The sequence below is a fragment of the Lissotriton helveticus genome, chromosome 4_1 (assembly GCF_964261635.1).
Source record: "Lissotriton helveticus chromosome 4_1, aLisHel1.1, whole genome shotgun sequence".
NCBI classification, from domain to species: domain Eukaryota; kingdom Metazoa; phylum Chordata; class Amphibia; order Caudata; family Salamandridae; genus Lissotriton; species Lissotriton helveticus.
Window position 1 is genome coordinate 255,895,092 of NC_136063.1, and position 24,681 is coordinate 255,919,772.

At 42.7% G+C, this 24,681-nt stretch overlaps 1 protein-coding gene across 1 annotated transcript in view; it reads left to right on the forward strand.

Moving 5' to 3' along the window:
* Positions 1-24,681, forward strand: part of KCNQ3 (potassium voltage-gated channel subfamily Q member 3) — an 855,832-nt gene that overhangs the window by 43,300 nt on the left and 787,851 nt on the right. The window lies entirely within an intron of this gene.

Here is a 24,681-nt window from a genome sequence, read left to right on the forward strand (position 1 = left end):
GTACCCAACACCATGCTGGCAGTGGCTCTTGGTGAGCTGTGGTTTGTCCCATCAGGTTGTGTCTCCAGAGCCCCAGGCTGACAGCTGAGAAGGCTGCTGGTCGCCAGAGTGCTGGAAAGAGGCAGTTCAGGCTACTAGTTGCCATTCCATCCCCGAGCTCAGGCTTCTGAAGACATGAACTACCCCGCAGATCAAAGGGGAACTGAGCTCTTCCCCTTGTGACATCACAACAATGCCTAACCACTTTGGCTACCAGCTGTTGTGAGGTTACAGCAGTGAATAACCAACTGTCAATCCAGTTGTTCACAATAAAGTCTTCCTATGAGAGCAATATATAACAAAGTATTTATCTTTCTGGTTGGTCATCTTTACATTTTGCTGAACCTATCAAAAATGAACTAAAGAATGTGCCTTAGGAACATGCCAAGTACCTGGACTTTGTTTGCATTGTGCCTTGCCTCCTGGCCAGGTCATGCCATCAAAACCTGTTGGGGCATATGAATAAAAAATATGTGTAGAGTCAACCAGGGGCCGCACCGACTTTAAAGGGACCACTCCAAAAACCAAGTCAACATCACCAAACAAAGCAACATTCTAAAATGCCAATTGTTGGTGATTGTTAGTGATATGATTGGATCATTTTGAGCTAAAATAACTCTTTGTTTTTTCTACACTGAATGGCACGTTTAAGCACCATAACCTGCAAAGCAATTGAGGATGGCTGCAAACTTCTGAGTAGCTTTGTAATACTTTATTCGATGGAAATACATCATAAAAGTACAAACATACAGACATGTAAAAACAAATAATCCATAGTACTACAATTGCATCTCCTAAAATCAAGTAAAAACAATGTTAAAAAGAATGTCTTCCCCTTTCCCAATTTTTACACATTGTTCAACAGTCTGGAGCGTAATTACCGCATCGTTGCGGCGCATTTTCCCCTGCTGTGCTGGAATATGCAAAAACCCATTATTCATGACGAGCTGGGCTCGTCATGAGCGTGCGAGGAGGCTACCTCATGACGAGCCCAGCTCGTCATGAGCGTCGAAGGGGTTAACCATGCGCCCCCCAAATATTTGGCCACCCCGCAGACAATGTACATAGAAACAGTGTTGGTTGTAATAATACGTAGGGCTGACATATGATCTTTTACACCCAACTCCCTACATACAGGTTTCAGCCATTTAGCTCTAACAAATTTATATGTTGAACAGGCAAATAGAAAGTGGGGAAGGGTTTCCTCAGGACAATGACAACCTGGACATTTTAATTCAGATCCCCCCTTAGATTTCCATTTTCCCAAAAAACCATTAAGAGGCAGGGTGCCATACCTTAATTTCAGGAATAAAGTTCTGTGACTTGATACTTGGATAAAATCCAAGAACGGTTCCAACTTCATAGATGGTTTATGAGCAAGAAAATTCATTGTTAAGGTGCCCAAGTTTGAGCTGATATTAATCTTGGCCTCAACCCAGTCCCAATACAATTTCTTTACAATCTCTTTTGGGGGAGGATCTTGTGACACCCAAGACTCCCCGAGACCCAATGAAACTACTAGTTTCTTGAGGTTGTTAAGCCATTTTATTTGATTAGAAACATTAAGAGTTATTAGCTCATCCAACACTCGAGCATACCCCGTTAGTTCCTCGGTTCTTCTAAGGCGTACCCAAAATAACAATGGTCTTAGCCGAACTTTATCCGAAATTGATTTTTTCCCCATATCAAAAAATAGTGGTAACAAGGGTGAAGAAATCGGAAGTGAGACTAAGTCTCTAATAAACTTATTTTCAGCAGTTACCAGTGGCCTAGTATTTTCTGCCCCCCATAATTCGGCGCCATAAACTGCCGAAGGTAAAGCCTTCCCGTCATAGACTATTAAAGCAGGGGCTACCGGTCTACTTATGGAGAGTCGCTGGTTCTTTATTATTGCACCGGACACCCTTTTTAAATTTAGTACCATCTTAGAAATATGGGAATCCCAGGTCATACGATTAGACAGTCTCACCCGAGATAGTCAAATTCATTCACAACCTCCAGGGGGGATCCTCGCAAGGTAACATGAACCTTCCTGATTTTTCTGTTGGGGGTTAGGACCATTAGTTTTGTCTTCAGGGTGTTGACAGTTAACCCACGGTCATCACAAAATAGGGGAAAACGATCAAGCAGCGTTTGTAGACCCTTAGGGGTTTTAGACATCAAGAGGGTGTCGTCAGCAAAGAGGAGTGTCGGAGTTTTCTCCCCGGCAAGGACGGGGGCATCTGCCGGAACCTCCCTCAAATGGTCTACCACCCCATTTATGAAGAGGGAGAATAGAGTTGGCGCCATCACGCATCCCTGCCGAACCCCCCTGCTGACTGGTACCCTCTCTGTCAGTTGACCCTGTCTGCCCCACCGTATTCTTGCATAGGTGTTCTCGTGCATTTTAATAACTAGTTGGAGTAATGGGCTTGGTAAATCCATGGCTTGCAAAATCTCCCATAGCTTGGCACGAGGGATGACATCGAAAGCCGTTTTCAAATCGATGAAAGCCAGATACAGGCAGCCCTTAATGATCGGTACTGTCTTCCAATATACGGCACAAAACCGGAAAACTTGGTCCATAGCACCAACATTCCGCCTAAAACCAGCCTGAAAGTGCGTAAGAATGTCATTATCCATTAGCCAGGTCTCCACTCGGTTTATAATGACCCTGCCAACTACCTTTTGGATGGCGTCAATCAAACTGATTGGTCTGTAGTTGGCAGGGTCCTCTCTGTCTCCTTTTTAAAAAATTGTAACTACCTCTGCCCCTTTCCAAGAATCAGGGATAGGATGGCCTAGCTGGATAAGAGCCAATAAAGTTGCTATATACTTGGCCCAGATTAGGGGATCATGTAATAAAAGATCTCCAGGCAGGCCATCTGGACCGGCCGCTTTGCCTGGTAGTATCTTTAAGATTGCTGCCTTGACTTCTAGTTCAGAAAATATTATTCCTTTGGCCATCATTTCCGGGCCAGAGACATTTTTATTAATATCTGTCGAAGGGGGGATGGGTGTTTGAACCACAACATTACAGTATAATTTTAAAAAATGGGCATGCCATTGCTGGTCGGTGATATGATTTAAGATAGGGTTAACACCCCTCCTATCTAGCTTGTTGATCAGTTTCCAAAAATATAATGGAATTTTTACCGCTAGCAGCAGTTTTAAGCTGTTGCCAATGCTCTTCCTCCCAATTTTTTTTTGCCAAAGCAATGGAGCCTCGATACTCCTTCCTTGCTAATTTTACTGCCAGTGGATCCTTTAGTTTAACTGCTAAACCAATGGCTTTTCTCTTGGCTCTACACTCCGCAGTAAACCACGGATTCTCTTTGGGCAATCCATTGGCCACCACGGATTTTCTTTGGGGGGTTTTAAGGAAGTATGCTCCTATTTTATCGGTAAGAATTTGGTACTGACCCAGTAGTTTTGGCCGATAAGGGGGATCTCTCCTCTTACCGCCTCTGCAAGGCTGGAAATTTCCGTTTTAACTAGTTCCCTGATATTATCAATTTTCCCCTCTTCAAGTTTTACCACGTCCCACCTCAGTTTACGATTACAATTAGTTGGTAGAGCATCCTTTGTAACCATCTCAGGGCCCCCTTCATTGGTAAGCCCATGGCCCCAACTGATTTCCATGCAGAGTGGGTTATGGTCACTGTCGAAGGACTGTTTAACTTCCATATCTTTTAGACTAGCCCAAGAGTGTACATCTAAAAAAATATAATCGATACGTGATGGGCAACTTATCCTGTTGAAGGTCATAGCTCCTTCACGATCAGAGGTTGTCCGACCGTTTAATGCCCGTAAATTATGGTCCAGGGCTAATGCATTCAACTGAATTGCTCTTGCGGTCCACTTTTTAATAGGCGCCAATGTTAAAAGTGGAATGGCCTGACTCCAGTCTTCAGAATTTAAACCCAGAACATCCTCATCATCTAAAGGTTCAAATGTACAGTTAAAATCACCCCCCAACAGAATTTTAGACCTAGGTGGAAGCTCAGTCAATTTAACATCTAAAAGCTCAATCGTTGGAGAGATTGAACCACCCGGGGTTCCTCTTGCATAAACACAAAACAAGTGAACACAACTCCCATTAGGGCTTTTCAATGAAATATGCAGGATATCACTTGACGGTATGTTATGTATCGTAACAGAATAATTCAAGTTCACCTTTACCCAGATGAGAAGGCCACCAGAGGGGCGTCCTTTTCCTATAGAAACTGCTGGGACAAAATAAGAGGAGTACCCATTTTTATATTGAGGGGTCATACACCATGTTTCCTGAAACATACAAATATGGAACTTATCAACAAAATCATTCAATTTTGGAATTTCAAGGTTTTTCCTTAGTCCCGCTATATTCCATGAAATAATATTGATTGAAGAAGAGACAGTGGCTATTACAGGAGATAAGGGCGGGGGGTGCAGGCAGGTTCCATCATTATAGTGGGCATGTTGTTCACAGACTCCACTATATTTTCTCCGGCTATGGGGATTGTCTGTAATAACCCAACATTCCCTGTAGGGACCTTGTGACCAGGGGAGTGGGTTAGATGTCAATCCACTGCCTCTAGACTACTAAAGCGATTGAAGCAGGGTAAAGGGGTTGGGTAATGATGAAGACCAATCCAATCTCCCTGGAACTGGGTGACCCCCTGTGGGTGTCTGCCTACTCTCCTTCGCACTGTACTCCATCCTCTATCTTCCCCCCATCCCAGTAGTTGGCTTTATGATCATGAAAAGACTCTTCTCTCAACCCCCTTCTTGAATTGTTTGGAGCTCTTAACCAACTCCATCTATTACTGCGTTGATCTGACAGCATATAAAAATGGGAAAGTGATTTCACTTGGATAGGGGAACTGATGTCACATGGGGATCCGGCACAGATATACTCCACTGTGCATGGGTCCTCAAATGTCACCACAATACAATCACCCTGAATGTTTTTGGGCTTCTCACCCACCCAAGGTGCTCTCTCTAACATAAGCATGTTACTGGGAGTATTTGGCGGTAATGAATAGTTTCTATCAAGCCAGTAACATACTTTATTTTTAAGAGCCCAAAATGGTTCAGAAGATGAAGGAGGGAGCTCTGGAACTCCTGTTAATACAATTACATAAGGGTGGGGATCAGGGGGTAGATTAATATTCCGGCGGGGTTTAGTACTTACTGGAGGGGCAGAGGATGGTTTGAGATGAGTTGTATTGGAAGGTTTAGGGGCAATAATGATGGGACCATTCACTTTTGGAAGTAAACTGTTTGACGTAGGGGGCAAAATGTTACAACTATTTTTATTAGCCTCGGTAGGGGGAATTTTAGCAGAGCGCGCATTTGGGGCAGGGGTGTTCCCTACAACTTGTGAGATGGACAAAGAAGGTACATCACCAACTGAAGCTTGCCCTCCATTAGTCTTTTTAACAGTGGGTTTGGGTGTGGTTTTTAGTTCCATATTTAAGGCTTTCAGATTATCTTCAATGCCTTTTAGTCTGGTTTCCAAGGGGGACAGAAGAGATGTTATCAATGCGGCTATAGAGCTCATAAAAATACCTTTACTATCTTCCTCCCCGACGGAAGGTTCAACCTGAGTACAATCCTCTAGAAAATTTTCCAGACTTTGGGTTGAGGCTGTATCATCGGGGATGCCCAGAGGTAGGAGGTGAGAAGCACGACGCTCCTCAGATTTGTCTTCACTGATTGCTAAGGTGACCACTAGGTCCTTCTCTACCTCCGACCCATGGGACGGACCACTTGGATCTCTAAGAGTTCCCCCCTCATCCGGTGTGAACATTAAGACAGAGTTATCCTGATTGGTAGTATGGGTGGATTTGGGAATAGCACCCTCCCTAAGGCCTCTAGTTGCTATTAGTCCCTCATGTTCATTTGAGATGTTTGGGGGTACTACCAGGGAAGTCAAGGGGGCAACTTGAGGGGACAGTAAAGGAGTGTGATCCTCAAATGCTGTTTGGCTGGTAGACACGAGTGGGTTTTCAGAGATGGGTTGGGAAGGGTCTAGGAGGCGAATACATTGGGAACTATTTGGTGAGAGTACGTGGGCTAAAGAGCCTAGAGATGATCTCCTAGCAGCTTCGAGGTCCCTTGACACTCTTCTTTCCACGAGGGCAATTCCTTCATTGATTAAAGTGTTAGTACGCACAATGAAATTGTCCAGAGTGCCCGTCAGTTTAGCGGCGCTGGCTGCAGCCTTACTTCGGGTTTCCCGTGTGCACATCCCTGTAGCCATTGTACAACAATATAGTAGATAAAGGTAGACCCGAAGTTGCAAGCAGTTAGTGATCAATAAACCAAACCAGGGGCTGTGGCCCAGACCAGACTCTACAGGCCTCGGAGGGCCACAGAGGGCCCGCCCTTTGCCCGGGCTTAGCCCCGGGCTTCGACCCGCGCGCGTCCCGCTAGCTCGTTCAAGAAAGAGGCTTTGTCCTAGCACTGTGCGGGCGGCGCTTCCGGGGAGAGCGGGTCAGGTGGTCTCAATCTGACCACGCAGGGGCTCCTGGTCACTGGAGGCCCTGCACTACGCTCGCAGCCCCGTTAGACTCACCACGCCCCGTCCAAACACAGGTGAAGCGGGACCCGCGAAGCGGGTCCGGCGGAAAGTAAAGCTGGAAGGTGATGCTCGGTGTAAATTAATCCGAAGGGTCCTTTCCCCTCACAGTCTCTATGCCACAAGAAGGATTCCCACCAGATGAAGAGCAGGCAGCTGGTTTTAACAGGATCCCACACTGTGCGGGCGGCGCTTCCGGGGAGAGCGGGTCAGGTGGTCTCAATCTGACCACGCAGGGGCTCCTGGTCACTGGAGTCCCTGCACTACGCTCGCAGCCCCGTTAGACTCACCACGCCCCGTCCAAACACAGGTGAAGCGGGACCCGCGAAGCGGGTCTGGCGGAAAGTAAAGCTGGAAGGTGATGCTCGGTGTAAATTAATCCGAAGGGTCTTTTCCCCTCACAGTCTCTATGCCACAAGAAGGATTCCCACCAGATGAAGAGCAGGCAGCTGGTTTTAACAGGATCCCACACTGTGCGGGCGGCGCTTCCGGGGAGAGCGGGTCAGGTGGTCTCAATCTGACCACGCAGGGGCTCCTGGTCACTGGAGTCCCTGCACTACGCTCGCAGCCCCGTTAGACTCACCACGCCCCGTCCAAACACAGGTGAAGCGGGACCCGCGAAGCGGGTCCGGCGGAAAGTAAAGCTGGAAGGTGATGCTCGGTGTAAATTAATCCGAAGGGTCCTTTCCCCTCACAGTCTCTATGCCACAAGAAGGATTCCCACCCTTCTGAGTAGCTGGTTCTCAAGGGACTGCATTATTCTGAATAAGTTACATTGGCGTGGACGACTCATATAGTGTTTGTAACGTGATAACATAGTAGGACTTTGAGTCGTGATTTCATGGTTGTTTGGCAGGAGAGGGCTGGTAGGTATCTCAGCTTTATTCTGAGACAAGGAGTTATCTTTATTTGGGATGTATGACGTTACAACGCATGCTTTTACCACGCATGCTGTTACAACGCGTTTTTTACATCGCATACCATTACAACGCATAGCGCTTTTGGGTGCTGGATAGTGATTAGTTTAATTTACTATTCCAACTCCAGTTCCCGTGGACACTAGGGAAGGTTATTGGATAGTAAATTAACCTATTCCCTATCCTAGAGAGCCCCCCAGCGCAATGCGTTGTAATGGTTTGCGTTGTAATGACCGCGTTGTAATGGTAGTGCGTTGTAAAAGTTTCGTTGTAAGTGATGTTTCCCCTTTATTTGGAGTGTACTGCAAGTTTCGTGCGGAATACTGAGAGATGCAGAAATACTGGACTACCAGGGTTTTCCATTTATTTCACCAGCAATTTTGATGTTATTTCTGTGTGGGAAATGGCCCGCAATGTGGAATTACTGTGGGATTCAGCATGGTAAGTCCAATTTCTCCTGTAATTCCTCATTTGTCGGTGCACTGTCATTGTCTAACTAGGTATATTGCAGTAAGCCAATTTTCCTGGGTTTCAGTAAGGTACAACTGATGTTGCAGTTTTTCTTGAGGAGATCCACAGAAGGCACTATGCCCAATCTCAGGGTTTGGTTAGTGGGGTGTCTGTGATGGCTTTCTGTAGGTATGAGTATCGTGTGCAGTGGGTGTAGCAGAATATTCGGTTTTTTTGTCCAGGTTTGACTATCAACATGCATGTTTTCCGTTTTCATTCCTTTCCCTTGTGCTGTACAATTCATTGAGTGGACTGAGTTCACCATTGAACACAGACTCACAATTTATCAAAATTAGGGATATTAGGGTGATTGTGAGTTTATACTTTTTCTTTAGGGGCCTCTAACTATAGTTCACCTTGCATTGAGTAATGCATTGTGTGCATGTGACTGCAATGTTCCCAACAGCGGTATGCCTGTCCCATTTTGTTATCAATGCATAATGCCCTGAAAGTCCAGTTTGGAAATTGCATGCCTGTAGCTTAGATTTCTCTTTCTGCCTGTCATCTGCTGCTTCTTCCCAATTATGCGAGATTAAAAGGGATTAAAAACAATTTTCAAAGTCCTGTGGTGATACTGCCTTACCTGCTGCCCTTATGCTGTTCCCTTTTGACTTCTGTCCATCTGACCCAACCCTTCAACTTCATCACAGCGGCATTCACCACCTTCAATCAGTGCTCCAGTGTTCACTTTGGATAAGAGCACACTTTACTGTATAAAAATCTAAAGACCACCTCACGTAAGGTCAGGCACAGCACCTAGGGTCAGGCAGGCTTACCCTGGAATGTTAGTCCAAGTGCTTGTAGTCAGTCCTTAGAGATGCACGGATTTCACTCACCCCCATCCTTCCTTACATATATTTATGAAGGTCTATACCATGCCAGAAATGAAGGGAGCATAATTTAGTATTTCTCTATGAAAGCTGTAATCTTTGGCATCATTAATGAATATGTTCAGACATAAGTGCAGATAAACAGAGTGTTTCTGGACAGCTAAAAGCAAGGTGGATGAGATGCACTCTGGAATCTCCATCCGGCCGGTCATTAACGAACAGGAACAGCTTGGCATGGAATTGATTATGGCTATCACAAACCACTTGATGAATAATTAAAAACAAATTTACATGAGCAAGTTTTATTTTTTCAAGTTCCCTTTTCAATGTAGTGGCCAACCAAGTGACCTGTGAAAAATGATGGATGCTTGGTAATATCTGCAAGCAGGTGGAAGTATTTGGCATGTCTCAGTCTTTTTAACATTGGATTACTCCCCCTGAAGGCCAACAACTGCTCAAAATAACATTAGGGTGAAGCTTCATGTCAGTGTAGTGTAGGTATCTGTGACCCTATGGTGCCTTGGGCGGTTTAGCGTCCCTAGGTAGCTGGTGAGTTTGATGAATTACTCTGCCTGCAGTGTGTTGTGTGTTAGTGTCGCTAGGATGCTGGGTAGTTTAGTTTGCCGTGTCTTATGATTAGTGCTCAAATGTTGGATGAATCGCGGTATCTGTCATGTATAAAGAGATTACTGCCTTGCTGAATTCACTGGATATTGGAATGGTCACATATGTTTCTTTTCAATTGTTTGGAATGTCTGAGTCTACCTTACTTAGGATTGCCACCCCCATCTGATGTTCAACAACTACTAAAAATAACATTAGTTGAAGCTTCATGTCGATTCTTTCAAGGCTAGTATTTCCCTTTGTATAGCTCTACCTTTGAAAGCCCTATTTAAGTTAGTAGCGTCGCTCTAATGGGATTACTTTCTAAATTGTTATTTTTATGGCCTGCAGTTTGTGAATGTTCTAAAAGTACAGTATGGAAATGTGTATATTCTTATTGTAAGGTCGATGTTTTTCCTGTACAAGTTTATTCTCTACAACGTGCCTCTACGGTAAGACATTTGTAGACAGTTGTGTCACTCCCAGTCATCAGGGACGGGCCAGAAATCCGCTTAAGCTAGAAATGTGGCTTCTTTGCACTGAGAAGAGGCCTTCAATATATGTATATGCATGGAGTGTCACAAAAACACCTGCACCTCCCCTGGCTCTCCATGGCTGAATGCTTTCTTATTGGCAGAGGCTAAAAATCATGTTTACAAATTTGACAGTGTCTCCCTCGAAATTGATTTCCATGCTACTAAACTCGATCATGAAATCAAACGATATAAACTGATTGCTTGATGATTGATTGATGGCTTGAGCTTAATGTTTACTGAATCTGATGCGCTCTGTCCAAGGGAAATTCGAAAAACTGTTGTGGTAGTAAAACATCTATTCCCCAGTGTGGGAAACTAGGGTCCTAGATGAATGTCAGCAGTAGAATCAATATGAAAGTGAATATTTAAAAGCAGCTTCACTTACCAATATGCAAAGAGGAAATGGCATTGAGCTGTCTGCTAAAAGTAATATTTTAATATTTAGGATCGAGCTACTCGCTGAAGTGATGGAGCTAAGAAAATTAATGGGTTAATGTATCCACTGTAAATATTTTTAAGTCACCTGGAGGAAGGGGGTCATGTCACTCCAGGTTGTTACAGACACTCTCTTTGGTCATGAGCATTTCAGATACAAATACATATCAGGTGTGTAATATCAGGTAGGTAATTGAAAGCAAAATTCGTCTACAACATCCAGGATGCTTTTGGAAACCTCACAAAAGTTTATTTATGCCTGGAAACAGCCACCTTTTTTTTAGTGCTGCTAGGGTGCAGTAGGGTTTGATGGATTACTGCCCATATGATGAATCACTGTGTAATAGAGACCCTAGAAAGGATTGTTCTGCATTTGTAATTAGAATGCAGAATAGTGAGGGGGCTTGTTGTCATTAAGGTACATTGTAGTATGGTGGGAAGGGTGTAGAGCACTGTGCTGAGACAGTTTTCAAAGGATGAAATTAATGAAGAGATTACCGCCTTGGTAAAGTGTGAGGAGTTTTGGAAGAAAGGATTGTTTTAAGTTAAAAAAGAAGTACATTTTATAAAATTGCAGGGCACAGTAGCTGTTTCCAATGAAGTATGTAACAGCAGAAGTTCTCTTTAAAGGGAAGATTGCAGCAATATATTTCAGTGAACGTTTTCTGTCACAGATTAATTCTAAGCATCGTTTATATAGTTAAATATTTCAGTTCGTAAAGTATCAATCATTCCGTAGTATTAAAATGAATAACTTTTTTGTTGCTTTCTAGAAACAGCAACATCAAAATTATCTGTAAACGTAACTTGAGCTCCTTTGGCACCACAACTACAAACTGCTACATCACTTTGTGCCCGATGTACAAAGATTCCTAACAGGAAATTGTAAATAAGATAAAATAATGATTTCCAATTTCTGATTTCTTAGTAAGCATCTACTAAAATTAATTGAGTACAAATGGGTACATTTTGCACTCCGATTTCTACAGAATAGATTGGTATTTTGTGTACCAGATGTACAAAGCGTAAAATACTGGTCACAGTTTAGGGCTGGTATTTTTGTAACCAGTGGTGTATTTTGCAGACCAACCAATCAATGTCCTACTTCGTTGGTTCTCAAAATCCAAATTCCTAGTGGGTCGCACGTCGAACAATATCATAAATATTAATGAGGTAGGTTGGAAATTGCAACTCACTAGGAGGTCAGCAGACCACCATTTCTGTGATTGGTTCAAACAAAAGCAATTCGTGGAGCATTAAAACATTGTTAGATTGCTAGTAACAATTTATAAGGGTAGGTAGTTTTCCACGGGACTACTGCCTACTATTAAATTATTTTTTTCAACATTCTCAAAGGGGAAGGTGTCCCTTGTAGACCCCTTCCTGTTTGCAAATGCCTTCCCACTACGTATCTGTAGTCTGTAAAGTATTAATGTATTGCAGCTTTATTTCAGTTCAAAACCTTACATACCAATCCGATTTGGTATTTGTAAAGGATGTCCTAAACATGCCCCTTCCAAATGCTGGATCAATATTTGGTCGCAAACCTAATTTGACATTTGTTATGGTAACGTGGTACCAAATTGTAACTAAGTTTTGTACATAAGAAAAAGCCTTTTTGCAGTCCTAAACAGACAGATTCTGCTAATCTAGTTGTTTGCGAACACAAAAAGGCGTCATACATCTGGGCCCAACGTATGTATTAATAGTTTGAGCTACAAAATACCAATTTGTAGTGGGTCATAATTTGAACAACCTCATTAATATGCATGACATAGGTGGCAAATTGAGACCCAATGTGATTGGTTTGAGTCACATCATCAACAACCACAGAGGCAACCCACCAACCTGAACCAGGGGCAGACAATAAGTATTCCAAACAATAGTTCACGAGACCAATAACAAATCACAATTATGCGATTAATCAATTGCAAATAAATTTCACTTTACAACAGAAAAAAGAAAAGCAGGAAAAAGGGAATAAAGAAAGGGGAAGGGAGACATAAATCAACACTGTCAACAAAAGATTAAAAGATATATCACAAATTTATTATAAATAGTGCGCTCAAACAATATACTTGTTGGTTTATACAAAAATACAAGACATATAAAAGAAACCAAACATGTGGCAAACCGTAATTATGTTATGGGGAAAAGGGTACAACATATACAACACTTATGTGTCCACTAAAATTTATAAGCCACAGGTGCGTCGACGGCGTTTCAACCACAGTCAGAAGTTTGCGGTCATCTTCAGGACAGAAACATTTCATTGAGCGTCAAAGTTTCTGAAAACGTAATTACAACAATATTAATGTTTGGACTCCCTTAGAGGTAACAGAAAAGAAAAAGAAGAGAAAAAAGGGGGGGGGGGAGGAAAAAAGGAAACAGAAGAAAGCCCCTCACCACATGCTTTAATTAAAAAAGCAGGTAAGGACGAGATTTTTAGCTAAAATAATTTAAAAATAACCCAGCCACTCCAAGTGTGAGATAGTGCCAGCACCAATATAGTGCAGATCAAAGGGTCAACACCTACATTTAAAATCCAGGCAGGAACATTCACATTCGTATATTGTATATATACACACAAAGGTTTCCAATTTTGGTTTACTGAAAAAAGAAACCATAATTAATATCCTAATCTGAAGAAGAAGGAAGGAAAAATATAACATGTGGACTAAAAGGGAGCCACTTACTACAAGGGCAATTCCCATTCCGTACAGGTCAAATATGACTGAAGTTATTCCACTGGAATGTAGTCAGGAGAAAAAACGGATTTTCAATCCTCCATCAAGGGCTTATCAATAGTGAGCCTGTTATAATGGATTAGACACAGGTCTACATGGAATATAGAAAAATGGCCATTAGTAGGAGGTCACAAAATATATAGTTAAAAAACCTTATAATTGAGAAACCTATGTGCATCATAAATATAGTGCAATTCTCAGGAATTTTATGTTTACGATGACATTTTCAGTGTCCTAGCTTAGGGGATAGTAAAGCGATACTCCCAACATGAGAAAATTCCACCTAATTTATTTGGAATACATGTCGAGCATGTTCCAAAGCCAAAACAAAAGGCTAACACGCAGTTAATGCGATCCAGGGACTTAACATTGCCACTGTTAATGCAGGTATGGTTAACAAATTGCAAAATGCAAATCGAGTTCGTATTAGGTGTTAAATCGCGCCGACCGGCAATTATTGCGAGAATAAGAAACGGAAGTTTGAAGAATAACACTCATGTCTAAGAAATATCAGGGCATACTGAGATATGAAGAACTAAAGCACACGTAGCACAAAAGTTCAAATGACACCATTATTATATTAAACAACGGAGGAGCAAGGGCAAACCCGAAGCCCTCATAGTCGGTGTGTCCTTAAAATAGCGTACGCACTTCAAAGACTAGCAAAGCGGCCCACAGACGTCTTACCGCAAGGATCCTGCTGCCACGGTGATTTCCAAAGGAGTGAACCGCCTACATACTGAACATCCGATTTAAAGATCGTGTAATCAACATGACTGACGGACTACAAAGAGCCCGGATGCGTGGGCGCCATATTGGAAAAGTAAAGGAGTTCGAATTTCGGCCGTGAAAAAGAGCTAAAATAACTTTATTCAGCTCAGTAGATCACACGCATAGGGGGCAGGATATATAGTGATAAAGCTGGTCAAAATACCACTCAATTGAAGAATCGAAGTCTTGCCTCAGAAAAAGACCCATTAGGTGCATATTTAGATAAAAGAAAAAACGAGAAATTGGAAAAAATAAAAAATAATAATTACTGTGTTGTAATTGAAAAAGGTAGTGTATACCTGTAGGAGAGTCCAATTACAAACTTGAGAAATTGAACATCATCCAGTACAGTCAGAACAAGGCATAAAACATTCCAATACAGTACACAATACAATACAGTATAAGTATATCTTTTTTACAGACATACAATTCCCAATATATTAGAGTATTTAGATAACATAGTGAGATACAGTATTGAGTAATTGTGAGTGTATGTAATTAATTCACCCATAGGTCAGGGAGTGGCACTCCTCAAGGGAGTTCAAGCCACAGTTTACACTATCGCAGCGAAGCATCCAACGACATTCCGCTTTATTTAAAATCCCTGAGATACTGCCTCCCCTCGCGGGGATGTGCACAACCTCAATAACCTGCCATTGTAGTTCTGACGGAGCATGTTTTAGTTCCAGATAATGGGACACTAAAGGGGCATTCTCCGTCTGACAACGAAGGCGGCTTTTATGTTGGGTCAACCGCGTCTTGATTTTTTGGGTGGTTTGTCCTATGTAAATTAAATCACATGGACACCAAATTGCGTATATAACATTCTGGGTGTTACAATTAGAATGATCTTTGAGATTGTGTACAATGTTTCCATGTGTGAATTGCTTGGTATTAAGACTTGAATCACACATTTGGCAGCCGCCACATTTATAATGTCCAAGTAGTTTGTTAAGACCCCAAAGAGATGTAAGATTGGGGGTCTCGGCTTTAGGGAGAGCATCCCTCACCAGGTGATCACGAAGGTTTTTTCCTCTCTTGTATGAGAACAAAGGAGGTTCCTGCCTGATGCCCGTCGCCATCACTAAGGGCCAGTGTTTTTTGACAATGGCAGTCACTTTGTTACTTTGTGTTACAAAGGTTGTTACACAGGGAATACGATTATTCTGCTTCTTGATTTTCGGGGTTAAGAGAAATTCACGGTGATTGTACCATGCTCTCTTCATGGATCTCTTGACTAATTTTCGTGGATAACCACGTTGTCTAAGTTTTTCAGACAAAATTTCAGCCTCCTTAAAATAATCCTCCTTAAAAAAGCAATTTCTGCGAATACGCAAAAACTGCCCAAAGGGCAAACCATCCCTAAGACCCCTTGGGTGGTTGCTTGAATATTCTAAAAGTGTATTACGGGCTGTAGGTTTTGTAAATAATCTCATCGATAGCTTTCCATCATGGGGAAAAATGGTCAAGTCATGGAAATCAACATGGGAGTTGCTACAGGTAGATGTGCATTTTAGGTCAGATGAGCAGTGATTTAACCAGTCCAAAAACAAAGATAAATCAGTCTCAGTCCCGGTCCAAATGAAAAAAATGTCGTCAATGTATCTTCGCCACTGACGTATACAGTCAAAATAGGGGTTAACAGTCAAATCATAAATAAATCGATTCTCAAAATCGTCCACATAAAGTATGGCAAAGTTAGGGGCATAAGAAGCCCCCATGGACGTGCCTTTCACCTGTAAATAATACTTTCCGTCAAACTCAAAATAATTACGAGTCAAAGAAATAGTCAATAACTCAATAATAAAATCAGTCGGAACTGGAACTGGTGCTGGTCGGGTGTTCAGATTGTTTGAGCACACTATTTATAATAAATTAGTGATATATCTTTTAATCTTTTGTTGACAGTGTTGATTTATGTCTCCCTTCCCCTTTCTTTATTCCCTTTTTCCTGCTTTTCTTTTTTCTGTTGTAAAGTGAAATTTATTTGCAATTGATTAATCGCATAATTGTGATTTGTTATTGGTCTCCTGAACTATTGTTTGGTTTGAGTCACAGGCATGGCAGCCTTCTGGATTTAGCAGACCACCATGTCCGTGCTTGCGTTAAAATTAAGCCATCTCTTTTTGTAAATGCAGTCCTTTTTCCTAGAAGGAAAACTGTATGCACTTAAAAAAGGAAAGTGAATCGTTTTACAACATTTTTCAGGAGGAAGGATCACTGCCTGCTAACAAAAAATATTTTTGTCTATATTCACAAAGAGGAAGATGTCCAATAGTTAACACTAATTTGGATTTTGTAGTAAAATATGAATATTTTGTGCTTGGACGTCAGTTTGGGAATGCCCTTTACACTCCCCTTCCATATACTAATTTTGGATTTAGTCTGAAAACCAAATTGCGATTCAGTAACGTGATACCAAATCTCAATGTGAATTGTGTAAATCTATGAAAGCCATTTTGAGGTCATATAGGGTATCCCATTTTACTTTGCAACCACAAAATTACTCTATAAATCAGGCCCTTATTACAGAGTGTTGCTCGTATATGAGTTTACCTTAAATAAATGTAAAGACAAGAGGTGTTTGGCGAAACAGGAACAAGTTGGTTTAATTAAACACTGCAGCTGAGAGAGCATTGACAAAGTGTGTCTGCTCAAAGTCTCTCGGTGTACAAAGTTTTAGCCTCTGTGAAATACAGTTCACGAGGTACAATAAAGCAATTTTCTACATTCTAAAAAAACATCTCAGTCATAAATCAATAAATGTGGACATCAGATAAGGAGAAAGATGGCTCTCGACCTCGGGGGATCTAGTACGGGCCAGTGTGTAAGTGTGCATGAGAAGTGTGTGATCACTACTTGTGGTGTGCATGTCATGCCCTGATTGGTTGAGTGCTTCTATCTTTTGGGGAATGCGAGCCCTTGGCAAAACATGTTTTATTGGGGCTAATTTCCTCTGACCTGTTTGTGGTGCAACAATCTATCTGTGGGATCGATCAGGGTGTTTGCTAGGCGATTGTTTGTTTTTAGGTTAAGAGAGAACCCACCTGTCAGCTGGCATTTGATAGGCGAGGGTGTGGGTCATAGGACTTGCCTAACAAAGTATCTGTGACTCTGGGTTGATGAGGAGGTCATCTTGGGTGAATCCGACAGGAATGATACAAGTTCATTGGAACTCCTGAAAATAATATGTCAGTCACTGGTATTGTTTTTATCGACATCATTAACATTGTGCATACAGTTGTCATAGCATCCATAGACATTATTCTTACTGGTATTGACAAGGTTAAGCTTGCTTAAGTCATAACATGCATCAACATTGTTTTACTATCAACATTATCATCATTTGTGCATGAATTATGACATACATTGATATTGTCATTGCCGGTGTTGGCACCACTGTGTAGGTAGAGGTTATTCTTACATTGATATTGCCTTTATTGGTATTGCCTTTGTCAGGCCTGTGCATATTATGGTATTCATTGACATCTCATTCACCTATTCCAACAAGTGCATCCAAAGAAACAACAGTATTTCTCTTTCCGCAGTCTTCATGTGCAATAAAAGTCTTATAATGTGATATCATAACAAAAAAGGGACTGGGAGTAATCAAGGTCCAGCACACACACTCCCTGCTGTAATAATACTAAAAACACAGTGTGTTATTCCTAAATAGAAGCCATTCTTTGCCGTATCTCAGTTAATAGGTACAATGGGAAATTCATAGATAATCTTTACACATTCAGAGTATATTTACATGTGGTCCAAAATCCCACTAGTCCCAAGGGCCCTGATCCGAGTGGGGATTGGGTAAGCAGTCGTTTGTGATACCCTCTTCCGATTGTTTGTTCTTTAGCTCCATGTTGCAAGGTGGAATATTAGGTAGTATGGCTGGGAGGCCTTACCATACAATATTCTCACTATGCACATAGATGTATCTTGGATTCAACAATAATAATCTTTAGCTCAGTCCTTGCAATGTGTGGCAAAGAGCAGTCAGGCATTACTGGGGAACATATAGTAAGCATTTTATATTACCAATATGGTGCGAAAGTAATTGAGGCAACTCGAAAGAAATCCGACACCAATTTTATAAAAATAGATCTTATTTTTTATATAAATATAGACACCTAAATGAACTTTGTATCATGCACACAACAGGAGTTGTGGTTTTTTAAATTGTTCAAAAATAAATGCAGTAAATCTTTCTAACTCGTCCTAATGAAGTCAATAGGAGAAAACACAGGTGACCATTGGTCACTTTCAGGGTTTAGTTCAAATGAACCCTCTTATGGATAGGATCATGCGGGTCCCTAGATCAAGTTCCAGTTGTTACTTTGTTATCTTGCCCAGGGAGTCCAGGTGCAGAGGAGGCTTGGCTGTCCTTAGTACAGAATGGGATCCGCGGGAGCTGACAAACTTGCAACACTTGACAAAGCCATACTTGGAGGTGGAGTTCCACTCTTCCCAGGCAGAGTAGAGGCCTTTGGGGTCCTAGGACCCGGTTTCAACAGCTGGCTTTCTTCTACCTTGCTTGGTGGCTCCAGATGTAGAAGTAGATGGCAGCTTTCAATCACTGAACCAGGTCACGCCAAAGATGCTTTGCCACACACTCAACAACTCCAACCTCATGATGCTGAAACACAGCAGCGGGATTGTAGCCGACGTCAGTCAGTGTGAGTCTCTCTCAGGCTGGAGATGTCACTCAAGGGGTCGATCACCTGACTGGCGATCACCAAACCTTGGCTGTGGCAAATGTAGTCTGTGGTTACTTCTGCTGCTGGAGATCGACAGGAGTGGAGTAGCAGCTTGAAAATTGGCAAAAAATTGGCTACCACTCAGGGCTTGCAGGACACCACTTCTCTTTGGGCTCACTCTTGTTTCACACAGATCCAGTATGTCGCAATTATTTGCATGCTGCACACCAATTTTTCTGCAGCTTGCAGGGACTAGTCTCACCAGTCAAAGAGAGTCTGATTTGGTTTGAGGTGTTCACTGGAGTCCCTCTTGCTGGGAACAATGAGCTTTTGCCACAGACACACGGCGAACACACTGTTCCAGTATATGGTCTCTTCAGGGCACTTAAGTGTTCTATCTTCGCACAGTGGCAGAGTCCAAAGTCGTGTTGTCGGTGATGGCGTCTTCTTTGTGCCTCTTCTCGTATTCAAAGTCAAAACAGAGGTTCTGGTGTCAGTGGCCCCTTAAATCCTAGTTTATTGGCATTAAGGGACAATGGCCAATGGTCTACTGGACACGGCGGCTAACCCACCCCTGAGGTGACACATCCTGTGGCTGTACATCACCTTTCTACCCAGAGGCCTCTAATTTAGGGTCTTCCAACATGGTAGAAACCTTCCTTGACTGTACAGACGTCCTAGCCCACCCTAAAGGTATGGCTAGCCTTTGGAGGTGTACGCCTCCTGAATGACTAATTTAGTCAGGCTGGACAGGGTGGGAAGGGATTTGTCCTTGAGTGTGGGACAAGAAATTACACAATAAGGGTGGTGGAAGCCTTTAAGGCTCACCGTCTTGATGACTGTAAATACTAGCCATCCTGGGAAGGAGGAAGTGTGACCTCCTTCCTGACCTAGGCCTTTAATTCTATCCTGGGGAAGTGCTAGCACATCCCACCTGGAGGTTAGACTCTTGTCTTGGTGGCAAACGGATCACTGAAGTCTGCCAAGGCACTGGGTCACTGTATCCTAGGAGGGAACCCACTCATGGTGGCACCCCAGTTCATGCTATCTCATCCTCAAGAAGAAAAGTCATGGTGGGGTGAAAAAGTACTGTGTTTGACAACAAACAACACAATTCGGTTGTTCCATAATGGAGCTGGCAACCCCCAGGTACCTCGGTAGCCAGTCCATATTACTCCCTAGACCGCAAGTCACTTACAGTGAAACCTCCTTTCTATACACAGTGTGACTTACGTACATTAAAGCTGTGTTGTGGCTCTGCAGCACATGCTGTGTGCAGGTCACTCTGAAGCAGTCAAGTTGCACTTGCAGGGCTGCAATGGCAAACATTTTTACTTGAGTCACACTGCGGCCCTGGTGACCCCTTCACCACTCTTGAACTGGGTACCATTAGTACCAAATTCTAGGGACTTATAAGGGGGCAACGTACCTTGCCAATTGGGTGCATCAATTCACATACTTTTTAGGGGAAAGAGAACAGGCACTGGGGCCTGGTTAAGAGGTCCCGGTGCAATATCAGAGTCAAAACCCAGCATCTAGTAGTCTAAAATGGGGCAGAAAGTGTGTGTGGGGGGGGGGGGGGCTATCTGCAAAGAAGCCCAGTTTCTAACACTCCAGGATTCACAGAGTGTTGACACAGTCCTTTTGTTTGGCACATGGGATTCTCTTCCATTTTGGTGTCTATGTCTTGCTTGCAAAGGGTTTCTACACTGGTTAGTTTTTCTATAAAGGAACAATACACTGCTTTTTAATATAATGTATTATCCCACATATTGCAAATCTGTTATATCGTGTACATGAGAAACATTGGATTTCAGCAAAAAAATTCAACCCTAATAGCAACAATTGCAGGAAAGGAGTGGTGGGGTAGTGATACTTCGCACCTTCCAATAAAGAGGTTCATGTCTTGTAGATGAAGCTGCAGTGTAACATTTCACTTAGGGCTTGAGAAAACTTCAGGCATTGCAAGAGGGAGGGAAGGTTGGGAGAGAGGGAAACAGGTTACGGCTGATCAAAGAGTCACCTGTCTCTCAATAGACAACAGATATATTAGGCATCCAAAAACTAGTACCGAATGTTATGACAACTGTCCATTTGGTAATTTTGCCTCTATATTCTTCACTCTAAATCTGCCATCTGGTACATTTCAGTAAGCCCCACAGCAAAAGAGGGGATTACTTGGAACCTCCAGTTTTTTTAGCATACACACCTTGGCCACAGCCAGCGCTGTGTGATCCATCTTCTTCTGCAGTGTGAGGTGACATCTATTAAGTCAAGAACATCGTGCAACAATAGCAGTTTGGCAGAATGAGGAAAGGTGTGACCCATCTGCTGCAGAGTATGCAGCAACATCAGGGTTCCTCCACTTTAAATATGGCAGCATGCCCTCAAGTTGGAGACAACTCCAGCATAATGCTCTCTTGCAGAGATCTGTCTTAAAGAATCTGGCGGAAGGTCAGTACCAAATCTGCAGAATTTATAATAGATGAATATGAATCTGGTCTCTCTCAGTCCCATTCCAAGAACGTTGAACATTCTTTTACTGAATAATCAGAGGGCACATGCCACTGACGTGCTGGTATTGGGGATGGCTGCTAGAGAACAAATTAGTGATGGTCAGAAATAATTTCAAGTGATATAACTTGAACTCCACCCCACGATGTAGGATCTATGGCTGTATGTCTGATAAGAGTGATGAGGGAGGATGCGCCTGGGGTTTCAGGAGGGGATTAAGAACCAATATTCAACTGATTTATTCTATGGTTCTTATTAGTAGCTAGTCCATGTGTAGTTTTTTAGGTCTCGCGCCTGCGATTGCAGGGCAAAGCCCTGCTGTCGCAAAGCGAGTCTATTGTGATTGTTTCAGCTTTCAAGGACTAACAAGACTTGGAGACAAGAGACTGGCACACGCACGCAGCCTGCCGGAATCGAATCAGGTCGCACTCGTGAACACACGCTCTGATTCCGGCAGGCTGTTCACACACACACAATGGATATGGACTCGCACACACAAACAGACTGGTACACATAGACACACGTACACAGACACACGCACACACACACATGCAGACACACGCGCGCGCACACACACACACGCAGACATATGCAGACACACGCGCACACACACAAACATGCACCCCTCCCCCCACCACTCACCGGACTCTTTCTGGTACAGGCTCCGAAAATGCGGGGCTCCCTCAGCTCACGGGAGCCCCGGACACTGCTACAGGCTCCGAAAACGCACGGCTCCCTCAGCTCATGGGAGCCGGACACTGCCGGGCACTCGCAGGCAAAGTTGGCAGCACGCATGCACAGTGCGTAAGGACTGTGGGTGTGTGCGCTTTCGCATCGGCTAAACCCGTGCTGGGCGTCCCTTGTTTTAAATAGGCGTATATGCAGCAAGGATGTCTTTTTCTAACTTAGTCTTCCGTAAGTATGCTAGTCGAATTGTGGGGCGCTACTGAATAGGGAAATATTCTGTGTGTCACACAGCACAGGACACTAAAAGGCGGTTACTCGAAACTATAATTCTAATGTATACTTCCAGCAGGTTCTTCATCGTTTGAAATATTCCCAGGTGTCAGACTGCGCTGGATGTTTTTAACGAGCTGTAAAGGCGCCAGAATGGCTTCCTCATGGATCCCCATGGGCGACCCCCCCAGACAGAACGTATGTGCATCATGAAGTGGTGCCTTGTACCATGCACATTATTCCTACTGATCTATGATTCTGTAAGAAACGACTGCCATGGAGGGAAGAGGCCCCTTAGACTTGACGATTCTGCCCACCGGTGTGACTGGGCATTTAAGACTTGTAGAAGATGATGTGAAGGTTGATGCCAATTGCAGTTTAACTCGCGTCTGTAACAAACAGTAAAGGCTACTGTCCAATTAGAGGTGTTACTTTTACAAATAGTACGTTTGTATTGAAAGTGTTAGCACAATTAACATTAAAATAATATCGGCACTACACCAGCCTTGAAACCACATGACCACCAGGTTGTGCCCACAATCAGTTTTCCCATAACAAAATACAGTATCTCAATGAATGGCTCTGTTGCTTTTTAAGTCTGGCTTACAGGCAGCATCTACCGGTTTTGACGGCCTCAAGGAGCCCAAACAAATTCACAAATAAACGTGCATAAATCTATATTTGCATAGGACTTTGGGTCAGCCCTTTAGTCATATTTATATTCAGCTGTCATTCACATTTTGCGTCTCCCACCTCCCCCACCAGAGCAAACAGTGGGTCTGCCCACTTAAGCCATCAGCTTTGTTATGCTCTGACTGACAGTTTTGCCTGATGACAAATACACATCCACAAGCTGCCTATGTGCCAGAGCTGGTAGGCTAACTCGTAATTTTGGTTACACGTTTTTACGATTCTTATGTATTTTTTTTTCTTGGACATTCTTGTTGGTTTACTGTATGGCTTTAAGTTACTGTAATTTACTGCCAATAGAACCTTTTTATTTGTGCCGGTAGAAAGCATATTTTACAGTGATTTTCATTAAAACCAAAAAGGGTTTCTATACCTGTTCATCAGTACATATGTTTGTCTGGAAGCAATGAACTGTTCTATTAACATTCCATATGATGGCTATATTTTTTTTCAATTGATTTTTATTTGATAATATACAGCCGTAACATTTATGTGGTGGCATGAGTCTTTTTTTGTCCTTTTTATTTTTATGGCCTATGATTGCAACAGAAATGAAAAATATTTACCCTATAATTCCAGCCCTATCTAGTGGCTTTGCCGTGCTTGTTTTGTCTCTGAAGTCAAAGGGGAGTGGTGCTAACGCGGGATTACTGGTTACTAATTATCTTACCAAATCCCATTTCCTGTCGACTGAATCGTTGGTACCTGTCTTGAGTAAAAGGTAATCTCGCAGTAAACAATCAATTTAAGAACTTACACCACTCTAAATGACCACTGACCAAAATTAAGTTTTAAAGATTTAATATAAAGTCAAAGATAACTGAAGATACAAACTTCTCAAAATGAGATTCAAGAGGTAAATCGGTATCACTATGAACATGAACTTTTTGAATAATCTGAGTCTGAAAAACAGAATAATAAGTACAAGCTCGAAAACCATCAGGTTTGCCAAAATGGATACAAGTTGCAACCTCAAAGTCATTACAGAAAAGAAAATTAAGGTTAGTCTGTCCCTACACTACACTAAATGACATCCCTACTTAACAAGATCTTTACCCTCTAGGTGTCAGCCGTGGTGATTTCCTAAGAAGATCACGCACTTCTCTTTGTCTCTTCTCTGATAATGGGTCTCTCCTGATCAACCTATCTGCCTACCCATCCGCTTCCTTAGGCTCCCAAAATCATCTGCTCTGCTCTCCTCCCGGGTCTCTTTCCCTAATACCAAATCACATTTCCAATAGAAACGCCCCTTGGGACGCCCCTCACGTGGTACATCTTTCCGCGGCAAACTCCATGATGGTACTCTTGAAGACCCTCGTTAAAGTTGGCCTTGGTTCCCAGGCGGCTTCTTCAGTGCGCTGATACCCCCTGAAATTCCTGGAAACTCCTACAGGCCTGCGCAAGGCGCCACTGAACAAAGTCCCTTTCATTCGAGCTGATTAGGACCCTCGCACCTGCATACAGCTCGTCCTGCAGTGGGCCTCAAATTCCAGACTTCACCATATCTTAGGCCATAAAACACTCTCAGAGCTCCATACTGGACACCTTACGACCTCTCCTCTAACGAGCACATGACGATTTAAACTACATGACATTATCTGTTCTGGCCTACTTGATTTACATTCAGCAGGTTCCTGCACTCTTAAAACGTTAACTTGATTTAAACAGCAAACATTCTTAACTAGCATACGTTTCTAAAATAACACATCTATAAAGCATATACTTTTAACCCTAAGTTCAATAGTACATTTTGAAAGAACCATGTCAACTTTATCTCACATTATTTTAGCAGCACGTTCAGGTTTGCTGTGAATTGCCCTAAGGCCTACACAAAATACTGGAATCCAAGTTACATTTAATTCGGACATGACTCTTTTAACATGAGAACATG